The sequence below is a fragment of the Cibotium barometz genome, chromosome 9, assembly GCF_041138505.1.
Source record: "Cibotium barometz isolate CiBa-2024 chromosome 9, ASM4113850v1, whole genome shotgun sequence".
NCBI classification, from domain to species: domain Eukaryota; kingdom Viridiplantae; phylum Streptophyta; class Polypodiopsida; order Cyatheales; family Cibotiaceae; genus Cibotium; species Cibotium barometz.
In genome coordinates, this window is record NC_141054.1 from 28368637 (window position 1) to 28374985 (window position 6349).

The window sequence follows — 6349 nt, forward strand, 5'->3', positions numbered from 1 at the left end:
TAGTGATCTAGGTGTACGAAGTGTACAAGGTTAAATACTCCCGTAGAGAGACTGAGATATTATGTATATATATCCCATCATTATTTTTATATGACTAAAGCAATAGAGAAATTGTCGAAACCCACTTGTTTTAAATTGGCACTTAGAAATAAAAAAATGGAAAGATGCCATGAATGAGGAGGTGGCATCATTAAATTTAAATATAACATGGGAGTTAGTGATTTTGCCTAAGGAAATTAGGTATAAGTAGATTTATAAGGTCATGGATAACTTATATGGATGAGTTAGCAAACAAGATTGGTTTCCAAGGGTTATGCATAGACCTATTGCATTAACTATAAGGAGACATTTAAACCAGTTGCAAGAATGGAAACCATGAGAGATGTCATTACTGTGTCTGTAAAAAAGGGTTTATCTTTACATCAAATGGATCTAAATAATTCTTTCTTGTACAAAGAAGTATACATGATGCAACCACTGGGTTATGAGAGTGATATACACCTAGATTTTGTGTGTGTGAGTTACATAAAGCCTGGTATGGCTTAAAGCATGCATCTAGAGCATGGTCAAACAAGATTAGGGAGTATCTTTAGCCATTGAATTTTAGATATCCACCATCATTCTGTAGTGTGGTGACTTGTTATATAATATAATATTTAAAAATATCATCCTTTAAAAAAACCACCATTTTGTAGTGTGGTGACTTCTTATATAATATGATATTAAATAATATCACTCTAAGAACACCACCATTTTGTAGTGTGGTGACTTCTTCCATAATATAATATTAAATAATAACATTCTTTTAAAAAACTTTTAATAATAGTGTAAGTGAAATGAAAATCTATATTTTTAATATACTAAATGATTTAGAGTATACAAAGTCTCGTCTTACACTATTATTAAAAAACTTTTAATAATAGTGTAAGTGAAATGAAAATCTATATTTTTAATATACTAAATGATTTAGAGCATACAAAGTCTCGTCTTACCCAAGCCTAAAGGTCTTTCTAATAATATATATTTCTATCCTTGGAAAATAAATATAAAAATATCATCTATACTTGGATAGAAGAAGATTTAAGAAGGAAAAGGAGAAGAGTAATATAGGTGCAAAATTGGGAACAATTTAGCTTTTCATAATATTCGATATATAGCATCTACTCTTTGCTATATATCTCACATATATACCAGAATAGTTTCAATCTATCAAGATTCAAGGAGCACTTCACCATTCTGTCCTAACATAGAGAATACAATGTTTTTCTTTTTATAGGATTTATTTATGGACCTCGAGTAGGTATGCTCCAGCTTATTTTTCATTTTAGACCCTGCATTGAGAGGTATGAGCAAGTTAGGAAGCATACAATAATTTTCATGATCAACACCAAATGCTTTAATAAAAGGCGTGCATTTTTTTAAAATTTTTAATTCAGGAACATAGAAGTGCACCCTCAGCTCTAAATGACATGCTCAACTCTTGAGGGGATCAAGGGTGGAGAGAGAAAAAAAGTCAAATCATGGCATATGGGCCGTCGATCGGCATCTTGTAAATTCGAGAAAATTGGTAAATTCGGGAAAGTTGGTAAATTTGGGTGTAGGACGGCGGACGATGGATGACGCCAATAAATGAGAAGGAATAATATATTTTTTGAAGTAAGAGCCCCAAAAGTGAGATGGGTATGTATTAATGACCAATTGTAGTAGGTATGTAAAGTTAGGTATGTAAAGTGTGAAGAATTCAGAAGTTAAGCATAAGAAGTTAAGCAAGATACGCTCTCAACTAGTAAATTCGGGCTATCAAGTAAATTTGGGCTGAGTGATGTGTGTCCTCTTTTGTGTCGCCATGCTTTCTGTTGCTGTCGCCACAGTGTCGCGTATCTGCTTGCGGATCTCAGCACCGGCGGGCCATTTCACTGGGCCATAGACAACTATGGACATGCAAACACTCCTTTCTTTGGATTTCAGCACCGGGGCGTAATAAGGGAGGCCAGCAGGCAGATGCAGTGCAGGGCCACCACAGGAGGCCCTCACCCATCATCGCCAACAACACTCATTCGCTGGCCCACGGCTCTGCACTCGGTTTGTTGCCCATCTTGCTGCTCCCCACAGCTACGCCTGCCTATGTCTACTCCTTCTTCTTCACGGTCCTCTCGGCCTATGTAACGTTGAGCCACCAGTGCCTTGCGTGGGCGCACTCCAATTAGAAGGCGGACCTGCTAGCCCTTGTCATCATTCTGCAGGATTTAGGCAAGGGAGGATCATGCACCCCCTCAGCTCTAAATGACACGCTGGACTCTTGAGGGGATTGAGGGTGGAGGGAGCCCGATCACTTTGAGCAGTTGATCAAGTGGCTCGTTGATTGAGTTACGGTGCATTGAATGCCAGGTTTGCTCCCCTGTCGGCCGCCCCTCCCTCCCTTTTTAGCTTTCAAAAACGGGCGCAACCTTTCTCTCTCTGCGCGAGCATTTTGAAATTCTCTCTCCTTTCTCTCTCTCTGCGCCCTGTGTGTAGCTTGGTGATGGCTTCTGGCTCCAAATCCATCCTCTCTTGTGTTGCAAACATGAACAGCAAGGATTCTGCAAGCAAGCGAAAAAGGGTATCCATTTCTTTACCGACCCTTGCTGCCTTTCTGTTTGCGTTTTCCACTCTTTTGTCTACGCGCTAATCCATCTACTCTTCTGTATGAAGGTGAATCGTTTGGATAAGCTCAAGCAGAGCAAACTCGAGGCCACGGAGAGTCATGGGAGCATGGAGCACCTTTCCTCTGGCAGGAGGCCGATGTTGGTTCCAGAAAACGTAAGTCTCAATGACATCCAATAGCTTTACTTCTTTGAGGTCCGGCCACCATTACACACACTTTTCCTTGTGTATTAGGATGTGATATTTAGATAGATAGAGAGAGAGAGAGAGAGAGAGAGAGAGAGAGAGAGAGAGAGAGGATAATATACATTCATATTGTAGGTTAAGCAACTTTTTCTTGAGGAGTATAGGGAAAGGGATGGGACACTTGTTCGTTATTGTCGTGTGGATGAAGCTTGTCCAAAATGGAATAGGGCATGGGAGAAACGGGTTGATCTTATCCATCATGTCAAAAAATGTCATGGTCTCATCATTGATGTCCCTCGTAGACCCGTCGGAAGACCAAAGGATAGTCAAAAGTCTGAATTGGCTTTTGGATCAAGGTCTCATAGGCAAGTCAAAGCGCGGTCTCAAAGCTTATCTACCCACATAAAACTTGCCCGAGACAAGCATCTTAGAGATCTACAAAAAAATGCAAAGAAGAGATGGATCTTTAGCTCCTTCAACGGAAAGATGCCATATGAGGAATGGGAGGAAGCCCATATTCAAGAGGAGATGGCAAAGTGGGAGAGTCAAATGCCAAATCGAATTGCAAAGATGGAAGCAAATATTGCCAAAGGATACGACAGCGTGGTAAGACATGTTGGACTTTCTTGCTTCAATGTTGGTCATATTGAACTATCTCTTCTCATTGTTTCTAATTCTAAAACTTTTTATTTTCAATGACTTCTTTTAGTCAAGAAAATACAAGGATAAGAAAAATGAGGAGGAATAAGATCATGACAAGGAGAGAATGGAAGGATTGGAGCGGATAAATGAGACTTCGGAGGGTGAATCCGAAGATGATTTGTCCATGGAGAATGAGGATGAGGTGGTCGATACTATCTCACCAAAGAAAGCTCTCAAATCCAAAACCTCCATGCATATATAAATTTCTTCTCCATGTGGAAGTGAGACAAGGTATGTGTCTATTATGCAATGATTTTTTCTTTCTTTTTTTTGGTAGTTGTGTCTTGTGGTTTTGAGTGAAGAGAGTGCTTTCTTCTCTCCGAGTGAAGAGAGTGCTTTAAGAAGGTAGCCAATAATCACAATTAAAACAATTTTCTATTTGTAAAAAAATAAATATTTTTTATGCTTTCAATTTATTCCAAACCGATTCTCTCTCTCTCTCTCTCTCTCTCTCTCTCTCTCTCTCTCTAGTGGTTTTGAGTGAAGAGAGTGCTTTCTTTTCTCGAACTTTTGATAGGTTATTTTTTAAGAAGGTAGCCAATCATCACAACTAAACAAAGGTTCTATTTGTAACACTACATCAACGCTAATAAAAAGAAATGTTTTTTATGCCTTGAATTTATTCCAAATCAATTCTCTCTCTCTCTCTCTCTCTCTCTCTCTCGCTCTCTCTCTCTCTCTCTCTCAACGGACGTGTGCACACATATTTTATCTCTATAAATTGCATAGGATCAAGACAAAAATATGTGCATTGATTTTCTTGTCTAAAGAGGATGTTGTATATCAATTTAACAAGCACCAACATACCTAATTTAAAAAAGCCAAGTGAAAATGTGCATCACAGTAATCTTAGGTTAGTGTACCTCGTGCACTTTTGAAAGCTCCTAACAAGGTACATACCATTAGATTAAGACTAAGTCTAGGCTTAGCGTAGAACAATATTTGAGAAGAATATAAGAAGACATCTTAAAAGGGTGAATATTAAGGAGTAAGATAGCATCTACTCTTTGCTATATATCACACATATATACCAGAATAGTTTCAATCTATCAAGATTCAAGGAGCACTTCACCATTCTGTCCTAACATAGAGAATACAATGCTTTTCTTTTTATAGGATTTATTTATGGACCTCGAGTAGGTATGCTCCAACTTATTTTTCATTTCAGACCCTGCATTGAGAGGTATGAGCAAGTTAGGAAGCATACAATAATTTCCCTGATCAACACCAAATGCTTTAATAAAAGGCGTGCATTTTTTTAAAAATTTTTAATTTAGGAACATAAAAGTGCACCTCAATCTCGAAGTTGTCTACTTAATTTTTCTCGATAACCTAAGGTTTAGGGGGCTTACTGGTGGTATTTGATGTGGATCTTGCCTACGCGAGTTTGGAAAAGGCAGAGGTCGAACTGGTTGGAGTGTTGAAATGTCAAGCTCGTATACAGCTGGAGGATAGCACATGGGTGCTGACAGAGTGACAGTATGGTAGATAGATATCGTGTGGTGTGTTTATGACCGCGTCCAGCTGGTCATGTGTGGTGTGGACATTACATTAGGTTTACTTTGTAGTGTGGACATAACACTATGTTGTGTTCTCCTTTGTGTGTGTGAGAGAGATGATGACTATGGCTTCTCTCCTTCTTTATGACTGATGGATATGGATTAGGGTTTGCTTCTCTTGTGTGTGCTCCCTCCTGCTTCTGTTTTCTATCATGGTATCAGAGCCTAGGGCTTATTAGTTGTGTTGTGAGAGTGAGTGAGAAAAGAGGGAAGAAGAAGAAAAAGCTGTGAAGGAAGCCATTGGAGCTTGGAGCAAAGGAGAAGCTGTGGAGCACACATCGGCATCAGATCTGAGAGCTAAGGACCATTGGTAAGTGTAGCAAGACCCCCTCTGCGGATTGCAGGTATCAAGAGCAAGTGTAAGAGAAGATTAAAGGTGCAAAAGCAAGCAGAAAATTTCTGTTTTGAAGCTTTAATGGAAAGCTTATGAAGGAGTGTGTCTTGGCAAATGTATTGGATCAAATGCGAAGCAAACACTGAGGCTCTCATGTATTGTGAATGAAAACATGTATTAGCAACTTTGGGGCAAGTCATTGCATGAAAAATTGATGCATTACAGGCAATTTGTGAAGGAAAAAATTCTGGTTTTTTAGACTCTACAAAAACAAAGAATATATGCTCGGTGGAGGATCGAATGCGGAAGATTGAAGCAAAATTCAGTTAAACCCTTCATACCCATGATAGATTAGGTCATTTCTAAGAGACCTATCAACTCATTGGTGATTACCCCTCTCTCCTAGAGCCCCAGGAGCAGGCGGCGCATTCTGGAGCAGATTCTTGGATAGTTTGCAAAGATTATGGTCTAATTCTCTCATTTGGACACCACATTGGATGCTTTAAAGCTTGGAGTACTTAGCAAAAGTGTGATTGAGAGCAAGATAACATTTGGGGCAGCTCATTTGATGTATTTGGAGCTCATTGAACTCAATTAGCAGAGGTTTGCAGGTTTGCAGAAAGTCTGTCCAGAAACAGAGCATTATTAATCAAGGCATTAATCCTTGTCTATATCAAATTGGCCTAATTCCTTTGGTACAAGTAGAGTCCTATGAGTTGCTAAACTTTTGATTCAAAAAGTTTTGAATTTGGATAAGATTTGAAGGAGATAGAGCACTTTTAGTGAGAGGTGGTACCTGACAGATGCAGAAAAAGGCAAACCAGGGAGCTACAAAAATTGGTGGTTCTCATTCACCTTGAAGAATTTGATCAAACCTTCTAGGATATGTTGGAGAAATGTGTTGGGAAGTCAATGCAAGTTGAAT

At 38.9% G+C, this 6349-nt stretch overlaps 2 long non-coding RNA genes across 2 annotated transcripts; one reads left to right on the plus strand and one right to left on the minus strand.

Moving 5' to 3' along the window:
- The first annotated feature begins 2482 nt into the window (after nucleotides 1-2482).
- On the plus strand, nucleotides 2483-2848 carry LOC147635417 (uncharacterized). The gene is made up of 2 exons (XR_015266583.1): nucleotides 2483-2599; nucleotides 2692-2848. It is a non-coding gene; the product is annotated as an uncharacterized LOC147635417 (long non-coding RNA).
- Nucleotides 2849-4472: 1624 nt separating this feature from the next.
- Nucleotides 4473-4914, minus strand: LOC147635418 (uncharacterized). Its single transcript, XR_015266584.1, has 2 exons — nucleotides 4884-4914; nucleotides 4473-4702 (listed from the first exon to the last, which is right to left on the minus strand). It is a non-coding gene; the product is annotated as an uncharacterized LOC147635418 (long non-coding RNA).
- Between the last annotated feature and the right edge of the window lie 1435 nt (nucleotides 4915-6349).